The 26,807-nt window shown below is 49.7% G+C and overlaps 1 long non-coding RNA gene across 2 annotated transcripts in view; it reads left to right on the top strand.

Moving 5' to 3' along the window:
* LOC139040796 (uncharacterized) overlaps window positions 1–26,807 on the top strand; it is a 55,246-nt gene that overhangs the window by 12,133 nt on the left and 16,306 nt on the right. The window contains exon 1 of one of the 2 annotated variants that reach the window (XR_011495114.1): window positions 1,334–2,159. The exons of the other annotated variant lie outside the window; for it this stretch is intronic. This is a non-coding gene — a long non-coding RNA (uncharacterized lncRNA). Of the gene's footprint in view, window positions 1–1,333; window positions 2,160–26,807 lie in introns of those variants that run through there. 2 annotated transcript variants of the gene reach the window in all.

Genomic DNA, 26,807 nt, shown 5'->3' with positions numbered 1-26,807 from the left:
TTCAGGGATAAATAACTTTCTGCGTTAAAACTGCTTCTGTATTTCTCACTCTGTTTTTAGGATGTATTCCCAGAAACTGAATTTACTGGGCTGAAGGATTTTCTAGCTCTTGATTTCTTTTGCCAAATGATTTTACAGAGGGTCGGAGCTCTTCATCCTTCAGTCAGCAGCATCCACTTTACTCCTAGTTAGATGAAGATGAAATATTACCTTGGTTTAATTTGCATTCCTTTTATTCCTAATGAAGTCAAATTTTTTAACATGCTTGTTAGTCACTTGTAAATCATCTTGTATGAATCATCTAAGTGCTTTCCAAGCAAAGTTTCTATGATGATAGAAACGGTCTCTATCTACACTGTCTGGTAGGATAACTACTAGCTAAATGTGGCTGTTGAGCACTTGAAATGTGGCTTGGTTGACTGAGAAACTGAATTTTATACTTAGATTTAATTTAATTTAAGTTTTAATTTAAATCTAAATTTAAGATTTAGTGGCTACCATATCAGATAGCACAGGTCTTAAAGCCTTTCCCCAGTTGTGTATTGGTGTCTCAGTGGATGTTTTGTATTGATTCACATGAGCTCTTTATATATTACAGCTATTAAGCATTTGCCACCTTTGTGCAGATATGTTCCCCAGGTTGCTATTTGACCTTTACTTTTTTGTTCACGTTGTTTACAGAGCATCAAAATGTTAGGTAGCCAAATCTTGTGATCTTTTCTTTTGTGGTTTCTCCCATAGCCTTAGGCTTAGAAAATCCTCCCCCTCAGAGAGGTTTGATAAATACTCTCATCAACTTTATTCGAGTCTTTCTGTGATTTTTTTTTTTCCTTTAACCCTTTAATCCACCCAGAATTAATTTTGCTGTGTGGTATGAGCTACGGCGTGTCTTAGTCATCTCTGTGTCTGGAGTCGAATATGTGCCCAATACATTTTATCTCAGAGGGACTCTGGTGCCTGTAGGTTAGGTTGGGTGGGTGGAGGGGGGGATGTATAAGCAGGGTAAAATTAAATACTACTCCTCGAAACATTGATGTGTTTTAAAATTGTGATGTTTACGAAGATTTCAATACAGCAGAAAATGACTCTGATACAATGTTATTTTCAGGGAAAGATACAAAACCATACCTACAACGTAATATCAACTATTTTAAAAAAGCAGTGAAAATATTAGAAGAAATATTCCAAAATATTAATAGTCATTGTCTCTGAGTAGTTGGGGTTTTTTTTTTTCCCTGCTTCTTGACATTTCTATACTCCCCCAGTCGACCACAGTACTTTGATGATCAGAAATATTAAACACAGCGCTTGCAGAAACAATGCCGCGTGATGGCTTGCTACCTGTAGCTGCTGCAGCCGTCATCCACCAGGTCAGCAACTCACGCAGCCAAGCTCTGGGCTTAGGGCAGGTGGGCTGTGATGGGGAAGGGTCCTGCCTGGCTTTTGGTCCAGGCAAGCTGAGGCTGGATTTGCCTGGGGCCCAGCATGTGAGTGTCTCATCGAGCCATATAACCCAGGGCTGTTTTTTCATCTCTAAAATAAAAATAATAACAACTTTGTGTGGGGCCTATGAGGATATATTGTTTTGTTGTTAATTACACACACGTGCGTGCGTGCACACACACAGAATGTACATATGTCCAAAATCACACATATCATGGAAACAACATTGAAAGAACAGCAGCATAAGTTTGTAAAAAGCAGTGTCCCTTATCTCTATCATTTCCCACTCCCCAGATGTAGCCACGACTAAAACTTTGGTCTGAATCTTTATATATTTGCTTATTTTACAAAATGGGATCGTATTAGACTTGTTATTTATGCACGATAAAATTGCTTCCTTTTTTTTCACTTTCCGATAAATTGTGACTTTCTGTGTTAGTATGTGTGAATTTATGTCATTCTTTTTAACGTCTGCACAGTCATCCAAAATCTGAATGTGCCATCATTTATTTCATCCTTCTCTTCAGCGTGATTTAGTCTGCTCCCCCTGTTACAAGGAGAGCACGGCAAATATGTCTTTAGGATCGTGTGTTTAGTCTCTTTTAAGATGGATTTCCAGATGTGTTGCTTTGTGCATCTGAGCTTTTAAAATTTTGAAAGAATGCTGAATTGGTTCTTTTAAGAAAGCTGAGCCAGTGGACAAGATTACTGTCAAGGTAGGAAGGTGCTGATTGCCCCCCACCTCCTCAATTATGGATGTTACCAATAGTTTTAACTTTTACCAATATGATGGGTATAATAAAATATCTAATTGTGTTTTAAATTTTTATGTCTTTAACTGTCAGAGAAGTTGAACATTTTTTCGTATGTTTTGTGGAATTTATATTTCTTCATTGCTTAATTATCTATTCATATTCTTTGCCTGTTTTTCTTTTGGGTTATTTGTCCCTTCCTATTGATTTATGGAAGCTCTTTACGTATAGGGGATATTAATTCTTTGTCAATTATGTGTGTTACAAATATTTTGTCCCAACCTGCCATTTTGTTTGCAATGATTTATTTTTATGGTGTCTTTCACTATTCATAAGGTTTAGATAATTTATGTGGTCAAGATTCTTTTTCTTTCCCTGTATGACTTCTGGTTTTTATATTATGTTTAGAAAGATCTTTTCCACACTGAAGTTATAAAAATTTCCCCCTATATTTTCTTCTTCTATTTGTGTTGTTTTATTTTCTTACACAGACGTCTTTAATTCACCTGTAATTTTTTTGAGTGTGGTGTGAGATGTGACTTGTTTTAATTACTTAAAATCATCTTTGAAGTTTTTGTTTTTAAAGGTTTTTCTCCAAAAGGAGAGCAGTTGCTTCAACACCACTATTTGAAAACTCCACGTTTTCCTCCAATGATTAGAAATACTGCCACATTATTGAATTTCCTCAAATATCTGGGTTTAGGGCAGGTTCTTTTTCTGGACTCTCTCTTCTTTTACATTCATCTATTCCCAAAATGGGGCAGCCAGTTTTAATTTCTGTAAATCTCTCGATTTAACTATACTTTCGATATGTGGAAGGGCATTCTTTTTCCTCAAACATTTCTTAGTTATGCTCACTCATTTGCAAATAAATTTGTCAAATCTCCCACCCCTGAAAATCCCATTAGATTTAAATTCCAACGAATATGTGGATTGATTTGGAGCAGAATTAACATGATTACAATATTGAACCTTGCCATCGAGGATCTGGTATTAGACTGGATAAAATTTATGCTCTGGGCTCCGTGTCCCAGTTTGTAAAGAGAGACAGTTGGGTTAGATGTGAAATGCCCTTCAGGCTCTATAATTGAAGATAACAACTATAATAATAGTTTTTCTAGTTATTGTATAGTTATTATAATAATAATATAGTAATAATAATAGTCCTTATAGGACCTACAGCGCCATGCTGGGCACTAGGGCGCAAAGAGATAGAGGACAAAATTCTGGTCATCCAGGAGCTTTTCATCAAAGGAGAAATTCAACATGTACACAAAATCTTGGCCCAAAGGCCCAATCAGTGTGTTCCAGACTCATGGGTAAAAACAGATAAAAGAAAACAAGAAATAAACAGATGGAGGGAGCTGTAGCTGTGAGCCGGGCCAAAAAGCATCTTTGGGAATGCTTAACAGGTAGCACAAACGTTCACTATCTTTAGTGAAATTTTCGGTGAAAAAAACGAACAATGGTGCCTGTATCTAAATTCCCAGATGACAGCCCATCTTTGGGGGCTCCTCTCTGTTTTTAGTAACCAGCTAGTTTGTGACTGGTTGTTTTTCTCCGGAACAGTAAGAATGTGTCCAGACTTGGACGCTCACGACTTCTTAGGGTCAGATGGCATCTCAGAGACCAAACCCTTTATTGTGTAGACCAGGAAAATGGGTCCCTGAGAGGCAAAGGGACTTGCCCAAAGTCACACAACAAATCGGAGCCAGGAGAACTCCAGAAGGTGGGTGCCTTGTGGTTTATCCTGTTTGCCTCGAAGTTTCTGGAGGGAAAACTCTCCTCAGTCGGGGGCAGCTGCAACCCTGCCCACCCCACCTCCAGGCTGGGTAGTCGGAGGGTCTGTGGAGCAAGTGGATGAGTGAGCAGTGGAGGGTGGAGAGTGGGGACTGCCCGCCATGGGGCCAGTTGATACCACATCCTGCTGATTCAGGCCTCCTGGGAAGCCCTGACTTTCATCTTGAAAACTCCCCACGGTGCACCACCCGTGGGGCCCGGGGCCCTGGCTTCTGATCCTGGATCCCATTCTGACTTGAGCAAGTCCTATCTCTCTGGGCCTGGAGGAGAGCAGCCCGAGCAGATGGTTTCTAAGTCCCTCCTCTGGGATCCTGAGCATCTTTAGCATCTTGGCCATAGGTTGGGTCCAAGGGTCTATGTGTCCATCCTTCTGGCCTGAGTGGGACGACAGTCAGGGTATGTGTTGGGGGGTGACGGTGGGCAATGACCGAAGTAGACCCCAGTGTGTTGAAGGAAGTTCACACTCACTGTGAAGCCATCTTGATTCTCCCTGTGGCCCATTCCCCTGCCGGCACCAAGCTCTCTGGATTCTGCCTCTCTGATTCCCCGCGCAGGGCGAAACCACCTGTAGGCCATCCGTGTCCCCTCCTGCCCCAGGCTAAGGCCCACGGAGAGCTTGACAGCCCCCCAAGTCACTCAGTCTAAGCAGAGGAGCTCCCTGACGAGCGTCTCCATCGGTAGGTGGACGCCTACAGAGAATGAGACTTCGGCCTAATTATCCCAAACCCGTGTGGACTCGCCCTCTAAAGGCAGGAAACTGAGGCCCTGCACCGCCACCGTCACCTCCCTCCTCTGGGACTGCCCCAGGTGAGGCCCCGCTTCTTCCCAGAAGCAGACTCCCCTCCCCCTGCACAGTGGGAGGGGTGGGGTCCTCTGGTGCCGTTCTTGTAACTGGGCCCCTTGACTCCAGGTCTGGGGCCTGCCTTTTTCTCTCTTTAAAAACAGCTCCTCTCTTGAGGACATGGGGATGTGCTTGCAGCCCCGGAGAAGCCCTAGCTCGTAAACTGAGGTGTTTATTTGTAAGCAGTGGGATGGGTCATCTTTGTGGATGGCTTGTCCCTGCCTTCCTTCCGTCATTCATTCGTACCTTCACTGAACAAGCACGCACTGAGCGCCTGCCCTGTGCTGCACACCCTGCATACAAAGATGGATGGATCCCAGTCAAATTCATGGATTCTGATTCTACTGAATGAGAGCTTTTCCCTTGGTGGTGGCAGTGGGCGGGTTGGTAAGCTTCCCCCAGGCTGCTGGGGAGAAGCTCAGATGTCCCATGGAGAGGGATGGGATCCCACCTAGAAGCTTTGACAGGGAAGTGACTCTGGAGACCAGCAGGTGATTCCGTGTCCTGTGGCCTTGTGCTCGCTCTTGCTTCAGACCATATTCCCTAAAGCAGAGCGAGGCTCGGCGTCCCCACAGCCCCAGAGCCCCACTGGGCGCCATCTCACTTCTGACCTGGTTGGCCTGTGGTCAACCCCGGGCAGCCACACAGAGGGCCACACGGCCCCAACAATCAGGGCGGCCCCCAGAGTTGCGTTAGGTGTTAGCTGAAGGAGCCTTTGGTTCTCGCCTCGGGTGGGCGACCTTCCTACCCCAGAGCCGCCACCGCCACCAGCTCCGCAGGAAGTGGTTCTGTTCTCTCTGTTTCCCCCTCTTGGGTCACACACAGGCTTGACGCCACGGAGGAGGGAGCCCGGGCTGCAGGGCCGGGGGCTCAGTCTGTTCTTGCTCCGGACCAGAGGGCGCCAAGGTCTGGCTGCAGACACTTCAGAGTTTTTAATTTTTTTTTCTAAAATGGATCCACCTTTTCTGTTCTATTTATTAAGAATATTGATATGTGCTAATTGTAAAATTATTCGTGGGACACAGAAAAGCACAAAAAAGGCAGTAGCTTACCCCTGGGCTCACTAACTAGAGAGGACCCCTGTTGAGGTTTCCGATACACATCTTTCTAGATGCTTCTGTGCAAACATACACACCTTTTGAAAAAAAACATGAATGGGCTCCTACAACACATGGTTTTATGTCTAACATCGTAGTTGTCTTTCCGAGTTAGGAAACATAGATCACACTCATTTTTTCCAAGGAACTCATGGTTTATTCCTCCCATTCCCCTCTTGGTGGGCACTCGGATGGTCTCCGTTGTTTTTCTCTTACCTGCAATGCTCAGATGCACGTCCCTGAACTGTCCCTGTGTGCACGCCTTCAACTGTCGCCCTGGAATAAACCTCTAGGTGTGGGATCCTGGGGTCACAGGGACGTACATTTAAAAGGCCGACAGTATTGCTTCCTGTGTTTTAATTAGGATCTGCTTTGGGTTGTGGGGAGGTGGGGACCCAGTTCCCTGCTGTCTTCTCAAACCCTCTTAAACCCCCTAATCTCTTCCGCACCCCCTCCCCAGCCCCAGCGTCCTGGTTTCTGGCTGACTCACTTTTCCCTGTTCCAGAGCCTTGCTGGTTTGTCTGTCCTCTGTCCAGCACGGTCAGCGTCATCATGGAGAGAGAGTTGGGGACCCGGTGGTAGAAACAGGGTGAAACCGAGTGAGAGCCAAGCTTGGGGTTAGGATCGGAGGTTCTCCTCCTTTTTCTGATGTGTGTGGCTGGGCCTCAGCCTGGGTCTCTGGGCCTGTGCAGAAAGGATGCTGAAACCCTTGCTCCGAACTGACATGAGGGTTACACTGAGAGCTCGGTGGCAAGACTCTTTGTAAATTGTAAAAGGCAGGACATCGTGAGGGGGACAAGGAGGCAAGGGCCATCTTAGAGGTCGAACGAGGGGAGTCGGGAGAACCATGGGAACTGAGGGGTCCCTTCTCCCCACCTCGGAGGGGACACAGGGACCTGCTGGGGACACTGGGCGCCTTCCATCCTGCCCTGAGTGTGGGCGCTGAGGAGCCACAAGGAACGGGAAAAGCTTTGCTGCCGAGGCAGTGGCCCCAGAGGGAGGTCGCTGAACCTGGTCTCATTCATTAATTCAACAATTTATTGAGTGCCTGCTACGAGCTAGACACTGTTCTTGGTGTGGGGGATACAGCGAAGAACAAAACAGCCCTGCCCCCATGCTTCTAGCATTCTAATTTGGGGAGACAGACAATGAACAACATAAATAAGTAAAAGGTGATAGTGTGTCAGGTGGTGATAAATGCGTTGGAGGGCAGCTGGAAGGAGGAGTGGCAGTTTTAAAAAGAGTCGTCCGCGAAGGGCCCACCTAAGGTGAGGGAGGGAGTCAGGTGGATATCTGGAAGAAGAGCTTTCTAGGCAGAGGGACCAGGCAGTGCAAAGGCCCTGAGGGAGCAGCTGGCTAGTGTCTGATGGTGGAAGCAGTGCGAGCAGGATAGAGCAGTAAGATAAGAGATTGGAGAGCTCACAGGGCCCTTTTATAGGATCACACTGCATGCAGCATGGAGAATGCACTGAAGGGAGCAGGGCGGAAAGCAGAGAGACCAACTAAGAGGTAAGAAACGATGGTGGCCCAGAGCACCAAACAGGGTGGTTGCCGTGGAGGTGGTGGAAGTGGTCAGAGGCTGGCTATGTGTTAAGGTGGAACCAGCAGGCTTTCTGGATGGATTGCACTTGGGATGTGAGAGAAAGAGGTGTCAGGGGGCGACACCACGGTTTTCGGCCAGAGCACCTGGAAGGATGGAGGTCCTTGTCCTGAGATGGGGACTCTGAGAGTCTGCTTTGGGCCATATTATGCTTAAGATGCCGTTGCACATCCAAGTGTGGATGCTGAGTGGGCAGAGGGCAGTGAGATGTAAGTCTGGGGCCCCTGAGGGAGGTCCAGCCTGGGGACATGTTGGCGTCATCACTGTGGACACGGGAGGGACAGTGATGGTGGCAGCAGAGTTGTGGGAAGTCATCGCTCTGCCTTTCTGTGTCCCTCAGTCGTGCCGCAGACAAGAGAGCCAGTCGGTTCCCCAGGAGCACCCCCCACCCCCCCCCCCCCGCCCCGGCACTTTGCTGTCAGCCATTCCCTCCCCACCCCCTCTCCTGTCTTCCTTTCTCAGTCACCTGCCATCTACGTGTGGGTTGTGGGAGGGGGTTGCTATTTTGGGCTTCCTCTGCCCCTCACTGAGCAGAAGAAAAAGCTTTGGAGGCCACCAACGCCAGCCCCAGCAAGAAACAAAACTAGGTCACCCTGGAGCCCAGGGGCCTCCGCGCCCTGCTCTCCAGCCACATCTGTTATTGATCCTAGACTCGGCATTGATCCCTGCTCCCGGTGGGTGCCATCGGGGCTGCACACGGCTCTGATCGCCACACTGGTCCTCTGTTGGAGCTCAGAATGCAAAACGGCCGACTCCTTTGCGGGTTCCAAGCCCGGGCCGCGGAGAGGGGCCTTGTGCTCATCGCGTTTCCACCGACAGACTTGCTCCCCATGCTGACCAGGAGCGGTGTGCCCCGTGAGCACCAGGAAACACGAATGGGTTTGCAGAGCCAGCCGTCTTACATGTCACAGGACGGATTCAGACTCAGGCAAAACTGTGTTTGGCTGAGCCTTTTCATCTTTTGATCAAGTATATATAGGCTTAGCTCTGAAACAGATGTGTAAACAGACAGTGTTAAGGATTGAAAAAAACTTTTATTGAAGTCTCAAACACACACACACCCGTGTTACCACTGCCCAGCTAGAGATACAGAACGTTTCCACCCCCCCAGAAGCATCCTTAATGCCTCTGCCCGTGGAGAGCTCCCCTCCCACCACGAGCCAAGCCCTCTTCTGACTTCCACCATTTTTGTTAGTTTTGCCTCATCTAGCGTCACATAAATGGGGTCAGATTATGTGCTCTCCTCTGTCTGGTTTCTTTCACTCGTTTGTCGTTAGCACCATCGAGGTGATTCTGACTCCCAGCCCCCCTGGGTACAGCAGAGCGGACCTCTGCCCATCCTCTCACCTTCCAGTGCTGTACCAGACAACGCTCTGCCGCGATTCATCGGGTTTGCACGGCCCGTTTTGTCAGAGCTGGGTGACCAGACCTGTCTTGGTCTGGAAGCTGCTCTGAAACCCGTCCACCATGGGTCACCCTGCCGGGACTTGAAATCCCGGTGGCAAAGCTCTCAGCGTGACAGCAACATGCAGATGCCACAGTGTGACAACCGACAGTCGGGCGGTGTGGTTCCGTGACTGGGAAACGAACCCGGGGCCACGGCCGTGAGAGCACTGAATCTCAGCCACTAGACCGACTACCTTCCCTCATCCTGTGCCTGTGAAGTTCGTTGACGCTTTTGGGGTAGCAGCTGTTTGCCCTTTTCTGTTGCTGTGTTGTCTTTCATTGTATGAATCCTGCATTTTGTTTAGTGATCATGACTTTGCTCCAAGTAACATGCAGACCTAGACGCTGTGTCTCTTTCGGCATCATATCCACAGAGCCCGGCAGGAGCCCGGCACATAGTTTGTCCAATAAATGAATGAATCTTTGCTCTTCCCTTCAGTGGACATTCGCCAGGGCCGGATTCGAGCCACACAGTGCACAGCCATCACATTTGTGGACTGCCTGTCGGTCATGCTGGGACTATCTCTCCAGGGCCGAGTAGTTGCTCATGAAAACCTCTGGGGTGGACCCGAGTTTACAGTCCTTGTCCTTCCCGATGCTCTGTGGAGGGCGTGTCCCCTCCTCCGTCAGGACATAGCAGACCATCACCTCATTACAATTCTGCTTCTGAAGTTGCTTGAGCCCCAGATGTGACCCCTCGGTCCCCACCTTGGGGAAAGGGATGGGAGCATGCCTCCATCCAATAGCCTGAAGCAATGGTGACACGCCCAAGCCAGAGTGAAGAGACTGCATGCTAGAGGCTTGCTGTGTGACTGTGACCACACCACTACCCTCTCTGGGCATTGCTTCCCTGGTCTGTACAGATTAGTCTGACGTTGCCGCATTTCAGGTTCTCTCAGGACTTCTGTGCACCGTGGCCACAGTCAGCTGTGGGAGCCTGTGGGACGGGACAAGTGGGGTACGTTTCAGAATGTCCCTCCTCTGGTGGCTGCTGGGCTGGGTGGATGGGGTCCAAAGCTGCCCTCCCAGAATCGCTTCTCCAGGCGGAAAGCAGTTGCTCGGCCAGGCACGCTGCCAAGCAGACGGCTCCCCCCAGTCCCACCCTGGCCCTCACCTTTGATGGTGAAATATGAAATCAGGAAGCGGCTGGCTCTTGAGTAAAGTTGTATCGAAATGAATCCATCAAGGCAAATGGGATCTTGATTGTCTTCTGTTCCGTGGTTGCTGTTTCCTGAGTGGAAAGGTAAAAGATGACAGGGTGCTTTCAAAAAACACAAAGTGAGATGGGTGATGGAGTAAACATTAGTTGGAAATGTTAAAGCCAGGCTTTCTGTGGGGAGAAACGCTCCTCCAACAGACCCTGGATCTTCTGCCTTCATACGTCGAGGCTGGGTCTACACAGTCTAAACCTCTGGGTAAATCCAAATGAAAGGAGGCTCCATATTTTGTCTACACTGGTAGCAAATGTATGACACACATATGCCCACTCCATTCCTGTGTTCCTGACAGACATCACTAATCAATTACAGAATTCATTTCAGCTGAGTTCAGATGCAGCTCAGATTTATGCTCAGTGTGAACAGTGTTTCACACCATCAGATCTGGTGTCTGAGTTTAGATCTGTTAACTCTGGTCTGTACAGAGTCAAGCAGTATGGAAACCTGGAAACTTCTGCCTGTTGGCTGAGTTTTTTCTCGCTTTTAGACAGGTCTTTGGCTTGACTTAATGTAGATTCTCACTAGGTAGAATTTAAGAGCTCTAGAAACGACCACCCAATGCCTCCTGACACACCACTCTTAGAGAGTCATTCCTTATGGTACCTCTTTTTTTCTTTTTTGAGGAAGATTAGCCCTGAGCCAACATCCACAGCCAATCCCCCTCTTTTTGCTGAGGAAGAGTGGCTCTGAGGTAATATCTGTGCCCATCTTCCTCTATTTTATATGTGGGATGCTGCCTCAGCATGGCTTGATGAGCGGTGCATAGGTCTGCACCCGGGACCTGAACCGGTGAACCCTGGGCTGCCGAAGCGGAGTGCACAAACTTAACTGCTGTGCCGCCAGGCCGGCCCCTTGGGTACTCTTTTAAAACTAGGCAATGGGAGGATCTTTCCGAATCTTTTTTTTTTTTATTTTTTATTTTTTTTGAGGAAGATTAGCCCAGAACTAACATCTACTGCCTATCCTCCTCTTTTTGCTGAGGAAGACTGGCCCTGAGCTAACATCCGTGCCCATCTTCCTCTGCTTTATATGTGGGACGCCTACCACAGCGGTGCCATGTCCACACCCGGAATCCAAACTGGCAAACCACAGGCTGCTAAAGTGGAAAGTGCACGCTTAACCACTGCTCCACCGGGCCAGTCCTTTTCTGAATCTTGAGTGTGGGTTTTACAGCCTGGGAAAGGGTCTTGGGACATCAGAGCTATGAAAGGGAGCAAAGGAGAGATGGAGGGTTTGACCCTCTGGGCTGACTTCTCCTTTTGGGTTGGAGCCAGCCCAGGATTCAAAAACAGACAATTGCAATAATGACAACAACACAACAGCAACACGCCTCTCACGCCTGTAGGTCACTCTACAGTTTACAAACTGCTCTCACAGACATTTACTTCTTTAATCCTTCCACCCTGAGAAACATCATTATCCTCATTTTAAAGATGAGGAAGCAGACACAGAGATGTTCAGCGATGTATGCAGGGCCACACAGCTAAGAATGGCCCAGATCGTCTCATGTGACCCCAATGCCCTTGATCTTTCTGTTGCGAAGTGAGGTGTCCTTGAATTCTTTTTCTATTTCTTACTTGAGCCCTCTGTCAGCCTGTCTTTACCGGCTGCCCTGGAACTGAGCGCATTAACGGCTTCTGTAAAATGGAGACAGAATCTGTCTTTCTCAATGGCAGTTTCACGGGGCCCCATCTCCTCTCCTTGTGGGAAATGACTTTGGGTTCTCCCCTCCGTGCACCCCCAGCCTTCTTCACGGTGCTGCTTGGCGACGTGCTGCTTCAAGCTGAAAACAGAGCAGACAGGGGCGGTTTGGGGTTCGGGGGTGCCGAGCAGGCCATCCACCCAGCCTCTGCGGTTGGCTTGCTTTGGCTCTGAAGTGGCCAAGTGTCGTGTGCCTCAATGTCCGCTCCTGAGACCATCTTCTTTAATTTTCCATTTGACTCTCTCTGAGTTATTCCGGCAGCTTCTCTGTGCACCTCAGGCTCCCATATGAAAATAGACTGCTGTCTGAGTGAGGCTTATCTCCCGAGCCCCAAGGGAGAAAACAGAGCAAAGATTTCCTGCAAAACCAACTCCAAATTTGGATCCTGCATAGATAGTCCTGGTCCCCCAAGTGGCTTCCCATCTCCGGGATTATGGTCCACCCAATCCTTCTCCCAGGCAGTCGCCGGTGTGGTCTCCATAAAACAGAAATCTAGGCTAGGCGCCATTGCCCTCCCCCACTTAAAACCCTTTATTCCAGGCTCTTCAGCCCTTCCCTCCATCATACCCACACCAGGCAGGTGATGCCAGTGAACTAATTAGACCAGACAGAGGAGACATCAGGGAGTGGTGGGGGCTGCAGCGAACTGGGGGAGGGGTGGCTACACCCCACCTAGAGAGAACCATCCCTCTAGAAGAATATAGGCTCATGTTCCCAGAGCCTGATTTTTCAATACAACCTGGGAAATCTTGGTTTTTATATGAAATCTCCCAATTTTCAAATGTTGTTGGTTTATATATATATATGTATGTATATATATTTTAAAGGTATACTTTTTGGTGAGGAATATTGGCCCTGAGCTAACATCTCTTGCCAATCTCCTCTTTTTTTTAACTCCCCAAAGCCCCAGTACCTAGTTGTACCTCCTAGTTATGGGTCCTTCTAGCTGTTCTATGTGGGACGCCACCACAGCATGGCTTGATGAGTGGTGTGTAGGTCTGCACCTGGATCCGAACTGGTGAACCCCAGGCCACCGGAGCAGAACTCTTGAGCTTAACCACTCAGCTACCGGGCCGGCCCTTGGTTTATGCTTTTTAAAAAAGCACCACGTGGGTCACCAACAAAGCATTTCTGCGGGCCCCATACCCGCATGCTGTGACCTTTGCCCTCTGCTCTATGCTCTCAAGTGCTAGCAGTTCTCTGCCACGTCCCTGCATCTCTGCGGCTTCCCACGTCTTGATCCCTACGCTTTCTTGGCAGCTCAACTCATGTTGTGTTCATACCACTGGTGTGACTTTGGGCCGGATGAGGGGACAGCTTGATGACTCAGTTCCCTCCTCTGTAAGGTGAAGATGATAATGGCACCTACTTCAGAGGGTGACAGGGAAGATGACACGAGTTAGTGAATGTAAAGTGTTAGAAAGTGCCTGGTATATTACAGATGCTAAGCCAGTGTCAGCTAACATCATCACTGTCACATGATCATTATCATCCTTCTACTCTTGGTGGTCACCTCCTCCGAGAAGCCTTCCCAGACTCCTTGCAGTCAGACTGCTCCCCATCCTGTGTCCCCTGCGTACCCACCATCCCAGCGCCCGCCTCACTGTGTTGGCTGTCTGTTGGCTTCTCAGTCTCCCCAGGACTGTGAGCCCCTCGAGGAGAGGATCTGTGTCTTTCTCTCCATACGCCACTTCTAACAACCCCAGGCCTGGCAGAGGTCCCTGCAGAGGCTTACTGAATGGATGGACCTTGAGTGAATGGTGGGCTGGTAGCCTGATCAACTGGCTATTTCAAGCCAGGCCAGGGATGTGCTCCTTCTTGAAGCTCAAGGGGGTGGGCTCGTCTGGCCCCACTGTGGTGTGACGTCCATCCCTCCCCACAGCTGCCTCGCTGATGGAAGCGGGGACACAGGAAGTGAAATTGACAGACACTGACCAAGCCAGTTTCACTCCAGCTGTGAATGAAAGGGCCGGAGCCCCTTGAGAGGGGCAGGGGGCGTGAGTCATGGTGTGTCATTGAGACTTTTTTTGGATTCAGTTTCAAAAGCATGAAGCACTGTTACTATAGGTTGAGAACCTGGAGCGCCAAATGACTGGGTCCCAACCAGGGTGCCGCCATCTGGGTCTGGTAAAGTACCTGGGAGTTTTCTCTGCTGCGACTGAGGTTGGTGGTTGAGCCGTGGGGCCTTACAGTGATGTTACGGTCCCTTACAGTAGCCTTCCTGAACCTCTGAGCCTTGACTAATTCTTCTGCCCTTGAGCTGGTGTTGAAAAAAAAAAAAAACACAAAAACCCTCTGTGGTCGCAACCAAGATGTGATGATAGACACTGAGCCCCGAGAGTCTCACCCAGCCCACTCCGGCACGTTTTGGGGATGCTGTGAAACTCGACCGAGCTGCCTGTTATCATAAGAGAACCAAGCGAGTGGGGGTAAGAAATTCAGATCAGCATGAGTTCTGTTTCTCGCTGGTTGTACAAACAGGCAGTTGCCGGAAGCTGCTGCAGTGGGAACAGGGTGCAGCTTCGTGAGGGCGCTGTCAAGTCTTCACTGGGAATGGTGGAGGGTTTTTTTTTCCACTTTCTCATTTTCCATTACTCTAATACGGTTATGACCCGGGACTTTTTGTGTGGGATCCTGGTGGAATGTTTGCGATACTCAGGAGTTCTGGTGGGAGTTGGGTGGGGTGCGGATGGGGTGAACCTGAAACTTGCCCCAAATCTGTGTTCCATTTATTATTACCAGTTACTCTCATCATGCGTAACGTGTTCAAGAGATGTGAGGTATGGCCGGAAGAATATGGGATTTGGAGTCAACTGGTCTTGGTCCTTCCTGGACAACTTGGTCACACACGTCCCTATACCTCTCTGAGCCCCGAGTCCTCATCTTTAATAATACATTTGTGATACAGGATGGGTGGGGAAGAGTTAAAGGAACGATGTGCAGATGGGTCCTGGGACAAAGTGGGCTGAAAATGGTTGCTCTCATTGACGCCTCCCGCGCCCATCCCCATGCTCCAGGCAGATTGACCTTGAAGCTAGAAAAGGTCAACCTCAAGGCCACACTTGCATGAATCCTTCCGTGACCCCTTATCTAGTTTTATTTGTGTACTCCTGGATTCTTTTTAAAGACGGCCCCCCAATTATATAAGCTTTTGGCCCCAAAATACCTGGATGCATCGGTGATCGTGTATCACAAACAATGGAGAACCAGTTCTGTTGATTAAGTGCTGGAATCTTGGCTTCATCTGTAGAGGGTCCAGTTATTGACATTTGTTCATCTTGTTTGTAATTGTCATGAAAAGTATTTACTTAATACCCCAAATAAGAATCATACCATTGGGAACCAGTCAATCTGTGAAGATAATAAGTATGGCTGGTCCTTGATGGAAAAGAAAAGGTCCCATGTGATAGTCATGTGCGTTGGCTTCAATGGCGGAGAAAGTAGTCAGTGTGAAGGGCCTGGTCCTTACGGAGCTGTGTCTCAGCTGACAGTGACAGTTAATGCATACATGGTCCCCTACGAGATCTCTCATTAGGGTTTCAATGTGCTGACAGCTACCCGCAAGGTGGGCAGGATGGGTCATTATTATTCCCTTTTAGCAGATGCAAAAACAGACCCTGAAAGGTCAAGGAGCTCTTTCAAGGTCACACAGCCGCTCAGAGGCACAGCCAGGATTCAAGTGCAAGTCATTGAAACTCCCACACGAGAAAGACCAGGGTGGATTTGCTGACCAGTATTTGCTCTTTATGGAGAGCGACCCCGCTTCAACTCTACCTCCTGTGGGTCGGTGACATCGAAAGGGCCTGGAAGGGGTCGGTGCGCTGGGCTCTGTGCTCAGCGGAGTGACCGAGGCTGCTCAGTCCAGCCAGGTGCACATTACTCTCCGGGATTTACAGAAGAGGCAACTGAGGCTCACACAGAAGAGGTTGGCAATGGTTCAACTTGCGGAAAACCAAAATGTCCACTTGAGATGTGATGACGCTTTGATTTGGCGACTCTGATTTTCCCGGCTGACTGCTGACTTAGACGTTTGGTATGGAGTGAGGGGAGAGTTTCTCGTGCTTTGATGATTGCTGAGCATTACCTGTCTAACAGGTTAATGTTGCACATTAACTACAACTCACCTACCTAGACTGCTTCGGCTGGGGTGTACGTCAGTGCTGGAGACCCAGGCTAAGAGGACCCCCAGAACGTCAGGACCGGAAGGTGCTGCTGGATGTGTTTAGCTCAGGGGTTGCAAATTCAGGTGCCTGCAGGGGCCGGGCAGGTCAGCACGCCGCGGGACTCAGGCCAGGGAGGAGACAGCAGGGAGTGGCAGGCCTGTGGTCTTCAAATTCAAAAGCTCCAAACGTCGATGCTGACCAGACAAAACTTGTCACACTGGGCACATTTGGCCCACGTGCTGTCAGTCTACGCCTCGAATGTGGCCGGACCCCTTCATTACGCCCCCTGGAGAAACGAGGTCCTGGTGGCAGGGGCTTCCCAGTAAATTCATGAGTCTCAGTGTTGTTCACCATTGGAAATTTAAAGAACGAACAAAAGAAAACCCCAAACACCTTCATTTGCATATAAGCTTTTAGAGTTTATTGTGTGGTCACGCAAATTATTTAAGTGGGTCCTCATCATAGCCTCAGTTTAAATAGGAGAAGATTGGGGTTCAGAGAGTTTAGCCAACTTCAATTCCCTGTTGGGTGACCGTCAGTTTTTTTTTTAAAGATTAGCCCTGAGATTAGAGCTGACATCTGTTGCCAATCTTCTTCTTTTTTTTCCCCCTTCCCAAAGCCCCAGTGCATAGTTGTGTATCCCAGTTGCAGGTCATTCCAGTTCTTCTATGTGGGACGCCGCCTCAGCATGGCTTGATGAGCCGTGCTAGGTCCACGCCCAGGATCCAAACCGGTGAAACCCCAGGCCGCCAAAGTGGAGCACGGGAACTTAACCACTCGGCCACAGGGCCGGCCCCGGGTGACCATAGGTTCTGCTTGCCCTGGACAGTCCTGATTTACGCTGTTGTCCCAACCTCGTTATTGATAGCCCCCTTTATGCCCCGAATGCCCTGGCTCCAGGGATAAGTGACAGGCCACACTAGCTACAAGCTCCCTGTGGGCGTTGGATGTGGCCACTTTCCCTGACCTTCTGAGGCCACACAGCTAGTTCACGGCCCAGCAGCACTGAGTCCCATCTACTGTTCTCTCCTTACGAGAAGAGCAGCGATGTGGGAGCTTACGTGGACCCTTGGGACAGGGGGAGCCGTGCAGCTGTTAACAGCACAGGCTCTGGGGTCTGCCTGACCCGGGTTCAAATCAGACGCTGCCACTTACCCTCGTAAGTTACTCCACTTCTCTGAACCTCAGTTCCAATATCTGTAAAATGCGGGTAATAATAACAGCCACTTCGTAGCCTGGGTCTGAGGATTTGCTGAGAGAGCGCGTGGGAACCGCCTAGCACACGGCTCGCGTCGACATCAGGAATCACCGTGGGGCTGACGGGGGTTTGGAATTGGTTAATCTTGGGTCCCAGTGGGGAAAATGTCACATTTGAAGACATTTGAGGCAATTCAAAGCCACCACCTTGACCAGTGTTAACAAGTAAGGGCCGGACCTGCTTTCAGGACGTAAAGCCCAGCACTGACCCACATGCTTGGGGTGCTGGTGCCACGAGCCCAGGCCACGTGGGAGCTCCGTGGGGTGGGGTGGGGAGTGAGGGGGCCCCCCTGAGGGGCCCTCTGCAATCTTGTGACTCTGCACTTGTCTCACCCAAAGAGGTGGGTTTAGAGTTGAGTTTCTAGAGTGGGTGGGTGGCGGGTTGGCTGGGGTGCATGGGGATCCGGCTAAGATGTATTTGCCCAAGAGCTGCCGTGGCTTTCAGGACACGGACAGGACTGGGGGCAAGGAAGCCTTGAAGCAGGTGAGTTTGCCACGGGCCCGTGGGACACCCCGGTTTGACGGCCTTCTGCCAGCAGCGCAGGGGACAGTGCCCAGACATGACCACACCGTGGAGGAGCCTGACGTCAGCCTGGCTCTCTAGAGGGCCCAGCGGCCCTCAACTCTGCCAGTGCTTTAGAATCATCTGGGGAGCTTAAAAAATATTCCCTCTTCAGACTGCCTCCCAGACCAATTAAGTCAGGATTCCTGGGGCGGCTGCGAACAACAGGATTCCGCGTGCTCAGGGCTCAGCTCGCATTCTGCAAATTAGGCTCAGACCCATTTGTTACATTGACTACTAATTCACATTGTGAGCAAATGGCAATCATGCTGGAAGAGCACATTGTAAGCCATCGGGGGCCATGCAGGCGCGGGGGCATAACCATCAATTCATCCTCTTCCGGTCACGCACAGGAGTAATGGAGCATTGACTAGATGAGGAAAAGCGCGTTTGGGGTCTTCACGATGCTGATCTGGGGTCTGCGCTGACCAGAATTGCAGGCAGTGGGGTGGTGACTGGCTCCGTGTGGTCCGAAGCTATGGGTTGGCGAGCCAGCTCTGTCAGCCACCAGCCACGTGACTTCCCCCCTCCAGGCCTCAGTTTCCTCCCTTGTGCTTGGGGAGCTGTGTGCTTGCCAGCGTGGGGCTGCTGTGAAAAGTCAGCTTCTGCTCGACGATGCACTTTGCAGCATCTGAGCTGTGCGCCTTTGAAGCTGCGCGTCTTCTCGTTTTTATTACTCTCTGACACAGCAAACTAATGATCTGCTCTGACAGCTGGATCTCTATTTGCATTTCTAGTTCCCTGCGATATTGGGGGCCGGTGGTTCTCAAACTTCTTAAGAATGACCTGGGGATGCTTTTTGAAAGGCAGCTTCCCTGTTTCCATTGGTCTTGGGGTGGGATCCAGGAATCTGCGTTTTCACAAGTGTCTTCAACTGTTGTCTGAATGATTTCCACAGCCCAGTGTGTGTGTGTGTGTGTGTATGGCGGAGGGACGACAGAGCCCCCTCCCTTCCTCTCTCATTTATCCGGACCCCTTCACTTAACACCCCTCCTTGGGCTTTGGCAAGAATGGACCAGGCTGGACTCTTGCTCTGCTGCTGACAGCTGTGAGACGCAGGACAGGCGCTCCATCCCTCTGGGCCTCAGTGTCCTTGATGGTGAAGCCAGGAGCCAATGCGGGGCTTAGTATGCATCAGTCAGTGTTTTTCCATTTCTTTGTGCTTGACTGGGCTCCAGGATGTTCACCCTGTGGCTTCTCCCTGATCCCAGAGCCCGTCCTGGCCTCAGCCCCCCATCCCTGGCCCCCTCCCACGGGCCCCACCCTTCCCTGCCTGGGCTTTCAGGCTGACCCTACATCACGGCCGGCACTTCTGGAACAGGAATCAGCTGTGTGATGGGCAGAGCCCAGCTCTGGGCTGGCGTGGGGGATGTGAGGAAGATTAGGATGAATGACTGAGTCTAACCGAAGCCCAAGGGACGGTGACAAACGGCCGTGAGCTGCAGAAGGGGCACTGGGATGAAGGGCACGCGTCTCCAGCCCTCCTCTTGGTCTTGGGGGCCTCCTCCGAGCTGCTTGGATAACAGTATAGGATGAGGAGGATAGTAAGAGACGCCAGTCACTGAGCACATGGCCATTTGCAAGGCGGGTCCCAAGCAACTTACCTCTTTAACTCATTCCCTCTTCACATCAGACTGTTACTTTCTCCATCCTGGAGATGGGGGAGCGGAGGCCCACCCAGGAAGCACCAGAGTTGGTTCCAGGTCTGTTGGCGCGGTTACACCGCTCTCTGCTGCAGGCTTATTAATAATGAGGACTCGCAGCTCATAGCACATTACAACTTTCAGAACACCTTTGCTCACAGTATCTGAATTGACCCTTACAATGAACGCTATTCACCAGGTACTTTTTAAAAACAGCTTTATCAAAGTATTATTTACATACTAAAAATTTAGACGTTTTCATTGTACAATTGAATCATCTTTAGTCAATTTACAAAACTGTGCCGCCATCATCATAATGTAATTTTACAACGTCTCGTCACCCCAGAAAGATCTCTTGCACCTACTCTCCATTCCTACTCCAGCTCCAGGAAGCCACCAATTGACTTTCTGTCTCTACCGTTTTGCCTTTTCCGGATATTTCATGTAAATGAATCATAAAATACGTGGTCTTTTGTGCCTGGCTCTTTCACTTTAGCAGTACGTTTTTGAGGTTCGTCATATTGTCACAGCTGCCAGTACCCCATTCTTGTTTACTGCTGGCTAGTGTTCCATTGTGTGGATGCACCACTTTCTCTTTATCCGTTCAGCAGTTGATGGGCACTTGGGTTGTCTCCGTCCTGCCATTCATACGGTTACTGTGACATTTTACAGCTGAAGAAACTGAGTCCTGGATGTTGTCTCCATTTTACAGCAGGTCTTGCTGGTAAATCTGCTAGGAAGTGTCAGAGCCAGACTCGAACCCCGAACCCCATCAGCCCAATTCCAAACCTGTTCTGTGGTCCCCTAGAGCCCCTGGCTTTGGCTACGAGCCTGGGCAGCCGTTCACCCACGTGCTTTCAGGCATCTCTCCTCCTGCGGCTCGTCCAGCTTTCCCACGCAGGGGCAGCCACTGCCCGCCAGCCACCACCCGCATGAAGGGCTTCCCGGGGCTCCCGCAGCCTGGAAGTCAGTTTCAATGGAGTTGTGGCTCCCTCCCTCCGAAGAAGGGGAAGGGGGACAGTGAAGTGTCATTTGGGGGAGTGTGCTGCAAGCCGTGGCACTTCCGTGATAATTTAAAAAGCTCCCAGGTGCCGAGAAACTAGACCCAGAAATGAGCTGCTCCAGGGCACACAGATAGGATTTTTTGGTCTCTGCTTCCCCTTCCACGGTGTTGCGGAGACAGTGCTGGCCGCTCTGGGGACTGACTGTTCATAGCACCGCCTAGGACATCTATCTATCCAGGTCTCTGGCCCCCAAGGCAGGACCCCTCCAGGGTCCAGGAATCAAGATATGGCTGGGGAGATGGGGGCAAGGCAGGGGCCCCCACCAGTAGGCCCACCGCCCAGCATAGCTTCCTGTGGTCCTGGGGGGCAAAGGCTGGGTTCACCTTGCTGCCCCAGGTTTGGAAGATCTGCTTCAGGGAGGCAGGGCCGGGTGGAAACAAGGGCCCACCTGGAGCCACCCAGGATGCTATCTAGTCCCGCGTGAGGTTCCAGTTGGCATGTATGAGCACTGGGTTCTCCAGGCCTGGGGTGGGGTGACACAGGTCAGAAATGGAAGTGTGGTGTGATGGAGGACCCCGTACCTGCGACCTCCATGCATTAGCTGCTCTGGGCTCCTGTCTCAAAGCTGCTCTCCTGGGGGGACACTCATCTCTTCTCAGGGGCAACATGGGGTGAGGGGAGGGCATGGACAGGGACTCGGCCAGAACTGCTGGGATCCTGGCTCTGTCCCTGCCCACGTGACCAGGTCCAGATACTCGGCCTTTCTGAACCTCAGTGTCAACACATGGAATGGGGGCCACACACCAGCCCTGCTTCCTGCTGAGCGTGTCTCCAGCATCTATAGGGCAGGAAAAGGCAAGCTGTGACTCAAGCCTGGGCGGTCCCATGGCTACAGCTCGGCCTGCTTGGACCCGTCATTTTTCTGGACTCCTTCCAGGGCCCCAGAAAATAGTAACTGTGGGCATCTGCAGGGCCCAGAGGAGGGGTGTACTTCTGGCCGAGCACTTGGACTTGAAATGCTCGCTATTTAATTTCCTCCAGAGATGACTTTTTCATCGTAGCTGGTGATTAAAAATCGAAGGCCCAAATGCGCAGAATTCCACTTCCATAAAGATTTTGGTGAAGCCGAAGGGAGCCAGGGGTGGGAAGTGGCCTTTTTAGGGACTGGAACAAGGAATCTCGGTGATTCTCCTCTCCTGGCTGTGCCTAGGGCTTCGAGATGAGCAGCTAGTTCTCTTAAAAATAGAACATACTGTGGAGGGAATATAATGCAGCCATTAAAACCCACATAACAGTTTGTAACAAGTGGAAATAACTATGGATATCGTGTGAGGAGACACCCTCAGGCTAGACGTGTAGATTTACCGTGTAATCACGACTGCATCATACATTTTTTTAATTAATTAATTAATTTATTTATTTATTGAGGAAGATTAGCCCTGAGCTAACATCTGCCGCCAATCCTCTTCTTTTTGCTGAGGAAGACTGGCCCTGAGCTAACATCCGTGCCCATCTTCCTCTACTTTATACGTGGGATGCCTACCACAGCATGGCTTGCCGAGTGGTGCCATGTCCGAACCCGGGATCCGAACCGGCGAACCCTAGGCCGCCGAAAAGTGGAACGTGAGAACTTAACCGCTGTGCCACAGGGCCGGTCCTCTACATCATATATTTTAAGGTGTAATTTATAACTTTGTATTTTAATTTTATAAAACACTAGATATATAATGATGGGGTCTCGGTGAGCCAAGGAGTCAGAAGAAAGATCTCTTGCACTCTCAAGGTCTGGCAGTAGTGCTCTTTTATTCAGAGAATAGTGTGGAATAGCATGGGGACAGGACCCACGGGCAGTCAGAGCTGCAATATGTTGAGGGTTAGGGCTAAATTTTTAAGGCATGGGTACGTGACTCATTTTTGCTAGACAAAGGAAAGATGATGTAAAAAGTCATTAAATGGTATCGGTGCAGATGGGGTCTGGTTATTGCGTGGTCGTATAACTTTAGACATGTATCGGGTCATATAGAGCGGCATGTGGGCCAGGAGGCTTTGGGCTTCTCAACTTGGAGCAGCCTTGATCCACATCATATAATGTATAAATAAAATTCTAACTTTAAAAATGTTGGTTACTAATTCTTTACTAAAATGAATGTTTGTGCTTAAATAGCTCCCCCTTAGTGGGCGCTTGCTGGGTTCCAGGTGAGAGGAACAGCCCTGGCTGTGTCTTATCTTATAGAGTCCTCCCCACAACCTGGTGAGGCGAATCCACTTCTCTCCATTTCACAGATGAGGAATGAGGCCGAGGAGGGTTAAATGACATGTCTGTGGTCACGTGGCTTGAGGTGAAGTGGCCAAAACAGTACCCGGGTCTCTGAGAATCCGTCCCCCCTGCTCTTTATGCTGTTCTGTAGAATACTCACTTCCCTGTTCTATAGACACACACTTCGTATGTGGAATGCAGAAGGCCAGGTGGGAAGACTAGAAAAAACAATGCCTAAATGGGAGTATTGATTGTCTCGGGGTGGAGAAGTTGCTTATGGGCAATTTAAAAAATTTTTTTAGATGTTTGTGCATTTTCAGAAATGTTAACACATGACTGTGTAGGGGAGATAAAAACAACTTTTTCTTTACCCTCTTAGGTTCAGTGCCTGGGGCCTGCGAATCAAGCTGATAAAAGAGAGATTAAGAGGAGGAGGGGTTTATTTTGCATACATACAGGAACTTCACAGGAAAGAAGTGAAAACCCAAAGAAAGGGTTAGACCCGGGAGCTTATATACCATTTTAACAAAGGTGATAAATTGTGGAAAAGTACGAGGACAAAGGGGAGAGGGTTGGGCTTCTAGGGAAGGGAAATTGGGGGAAAGTAAATATACCGGGGAAGCTAATGGAAGAGAAGGGTTATTCAGCAAAGTTTGTTATGCAGCCTCAAGTTTGTGCCTTCTCCACTGGTACAGTGATTTCCAGGGATGGAGTCATCCGCCTCTTGCTGGTGTGAGAAAGGGAAGCATCTTTACAAGTGGGAATGTATGGTACCTCTATGAAGGGAACTGTCTGCCCTGCTTTTAGATAGAAAATAGGAGGGAAGAGAGTTAATTGTGTTTAGCTCAAAACACTCCTTATGCCAAAGTGGCCTATTTTGGGTGGCACACTCCGATCTCTTTTAACTGTCTGTTACATTTATATCAGGAAAAATGTGATTTCTTTTCTTGTTTTAAAAGTACTCACTTTAAGGACACAGTTTAAAGGAGAAAGACCTGTGCGTTTACATGTCCACTGGGGACTTACCTATTGGATAGGAAACCGTTGTCCCACCTAAGATGTGACAAGGGAAGGACCGAAAAGCCACTCAGATTAAGCAGCCATTAAAATCGACAGGCCAGGAGGTGGTAGAGAAGCCCAGGAAGGTCCTGGGATGTGACATAAGGCAGAACCCGGTGAGGCCACCTGGGGAAACAGAGTCACACGGAGCAGGAGCAGAGGGGGCCAGGCTCAGGGCACAGCCATCTGTGAGGGACACAGATGAGGCTGCGGGCGGCTTCGCTCTGCTTCGGCCTCCTGCAGCCGATGTCTCGCTCACGCCGTTATAACACCCGCAGGAGCCAAGGGCAAAAAGCAGTCAATTCATTTTAAGAAGAAAAACAAAGAAAATCAAACTAAACAAATGATTTTCCATCACAAAGCTCTGTTTCATTAGAAAATTTTAAAAAAGACTAGAAAAGAAAAGGATCCTCTTCCCACAGTGATGAAACTACAGCGGTTGGTTTTACAAAGAAAACAGAACCGAGTTGAACGTGCCGAGATGCTGTGTGAAAAATCGAAATCAAGGGCTTTGAGAACTTGGCGGTAGTAACAACCACAGGGCGTCAGCAGCTAGGACTGGGGAGCGCTTACTGTATGCCGACCACTGAGCCGGGAGTGTCCACGGCTGTCACCAGGCTGTCACAATAATTTGATGGGGACAATGGTGAGAATGGGGTCACCGTTGGTAGCTGGCATCTGGAGTGTGCAAGCTCCGGGCTAAGTGCTTTTCATGCCACAGCTCACTGAGAATCACAACCACCCAGGGAGACGAGGAAATTGAGACACAGAGAAGGGAAGTAAACAGCTTAGCGGGGCGAGGTGGGTGCTACGATTAGCTCCATTTCACCGAATAAGAAATTAGAAGCTAAGGCAGGCTAAGTAACTGACTCAGGGTCACAGGTTTCTTCGCAGTAAACGTCGGTGGAATGAGTGAATCAGTAGGTTGCTGGGTATACGTCGTATTTAGTAGCGTTTCTTTAGAGGCATTGCTTTGCAATGCTTGTCTGGGCATCAGGGTTGGTCTTAATTGGAACCCCTTCTAGACACTGCCGCGTGGTGAATTTACCACCGCTCTTTGCCAAGGCCGGGTCTTAATGGCAGCTTGGGCTGAAATTTACTTAAAAAGGAAAGGTGGCATAAGGGCAAGCAGATAGCTTTCGGTGACGTCGCTTGAAACCAGGCCAGCATTTCAAGAACAGGCAGCGCTGGGCTCCCATGGGGGGCCTGGCCTGGAGGTGGGGTCGGGGATTGGAAGCAATGGGCTTTGAAACTGTGCTGAGCTCGCAACAGGTGGAACAGGCTGGAGGAAACAGAGGACCCACAGGGCCTGGATGCGGCGAGAAGTGTTCGTGGGGAAGGAGCGGCTCCCTGGGGCCTTACCTGGTGGGTGGACCCAGGGAGGTCACAGCACGGGAGCTTAGTGACCAGAAGGAAGGCGGTGTTTCTGCAGTCTAGCGCGGGTGTGTCCCTGACATGAGTTTCTCACCTCTGCCTGTGCGGGAGTGTGGGAGCTATAGATGGGGAGGTTTTTTGTTTCTCTGTTTTGTTTTTTAGTTCAGACTTTCTCTCAGTCACCTTTGAACCTGGTAGACCACTCTTTTTGAGCTCTGGATCCACAGGCGATGGCCTTTCAAGGGCAATTTTAATTAACTGACTATGTCTCCTTTACCTGGTGGGCAAGAAGAGAACCGGTCTGTTTTTGATTTTTTGGTTTGTTTTTTTAGGTATGCTTTTATTTTGGTGAGGAGGATTGGCCCTGAGCTAACATCTGTTGCCAATTTTCCTCTTTTTTTTTTTTTCTCTCCAAAGCCCCAGTACATAGTTGTATATCCTAGTTGTAACTCATTCTAGTTTTTCTATGTGGGATGCTGCCACAGCACAGCTTGATGAGCGGTGTGCAGGTCCGTGCCCAGGATCCGAACTGGCGGACCCCAGGTGGCTGATGCAGAGCGTGCAAACTTAACCACTCGGCCACGGGGCCTGGCCCCAGAACTGGTCTGTTTTGATGGTTAAAAACAAAACATGGAGTGGTCAAAGATGATGCTTTCCTATTCCACTGAAGATATGAGGCAGCAGTGCCAAAAAGGGAACAGGATAAAAATTAATAAGAAAAGTCTGGGTGACGGCACAATAAGGGTTGAAAATAAGATGAATTTGGGGGGAAGGTTGTCCACATGATGCATCCGACCAAAAGACCAAAAGGGCTGTCCTTCTGTTGGGTGGTGGGGCACCCGTTTGCTTTTGACCTTCTTGGTGGCCAAAGCAAAGAGGTCAACCCAGCGGCCTGAGGACCCACTCGACTGTCTTGAAAGACACTCTCATCGTCAACGTGAGCAAGCCCCAGCAGGTTTCACGGAGGGTTCTTGTGAAATCCCTCAATGCCGCAAGGTCGGCCCCAAAGCACAGTTCAGTGAAAGCAATTCTTCAGGGGCCAAAGCGAATTAATGCCTGCGAAAGAGGCATTCGTTATTGTCACAGCAAGGATTTATGTCACAGACACAACATTGGGCCTTTCTAAGCCCGGTTTCTAGAGTCAGAGACGCTGTCGAGAGCTGGGGCTCCTGCTGAGGGTTTTCCCTCAGTCCTTTCACAAATCCAGTCGTCAGAAAGGAAGCGGTGCGTGGAACGTGTTCAGAGCACCGCCTGGTGCCTAGTGGGCATCTCAGGTCGGTCTGTTGCTGCCGCTGTGGGGTTACAGAGAGCGTGCGTGGCTGAAGCCCTCTCCCGAACTTGCTACACAACATCCAGAAAGCTCTTTGCTAAGAACGAGCCCGTTTTCAGAGCATTTGAGGGGGGAATGGGGTTGCTAGCAGGTGGATTACTGAGAGATTTGCTGCAGGGCAGACATGGAACTCAAGGTGTCCTCAGGTGTGTGTGTTTGAGGTTCAAGGAAAGGGTGGGTCTCTGAAAGCAGCGTGTAGAAAAGGGAACTCAGTGACTAAGAGGCGGTGACCCTACAGCCCGACTTCTTCCATGACGCTG

This window comes from Equus asinus, chromosome 17, assembly GCF_041296235.1.
Source record: "Equus asinus isolate D_3611 breed Donkey chromosome 17, EquAss-T2T_v2, whole genome shotgun sequence".
Taxonomy (NCBI): Eukaryota; Metazoa; Chordata; class Mammalia; order Perissodactyla; family Equidae; genus Equus; species Equus asinus.
The sequence above is the reverse complement of the archived record's forward strand: the minus strand, read 5'-3'. Positions and strand labels throughout refer to the sequence as shown.